The sequence below is a fragment of the Sinocyclocheilus rhinocerous genome, unplaced genomic scaffold (assembly GCF_001515625.1).
Source record: "Sinocyclocheilus rhinocerous isolate Xijiao unplaced genomic scaffold, SAMN03320098_v1.1 scaffold264, whole genome shotgun sequence".
Taxonomy (NCBI): Eukaryota; Metazoa; Chordata; class Actinopteri; order Cypriniformes; family Cyprinidae; genus Sinocyclocheilus; species Sinocyclocheilus rhinocerous.
In genome coordinates this window covers 425,733-426,015 of record NW_015644837.1, presented here as the reverse complement: position 1 = coordinate 426,015, position 283 = coordinate 425,733, and positions in this window count along the sequence as shown.

Sequence of the window (283 nt, the reverse complement as noted above, 5' to 3'; positions counted from 1 at the left end):
TTGTGTTATACTTTTTTTTTTTTTTTTTCCGAATGTGTGTGTATTTTAATATTTACTACCTGTGCCGTTTGCATAAAATGCTTAGACTCACAAGTTGTTACAAGTCACAAGTCTTTTTTTTTTTCTTCAAGACTGGACATAACGTTTTGAAGCCAGTTACACAGAAACATAGATTGGTCTATTTTGAATCCTAAAAGTAAGATTTGAATAACTGCTAGTTGGTCAGACTAGTTCTGAAGACATAGTCTCAGTGACTTTGAGTTTATTCAACCGGTCCCTGGTT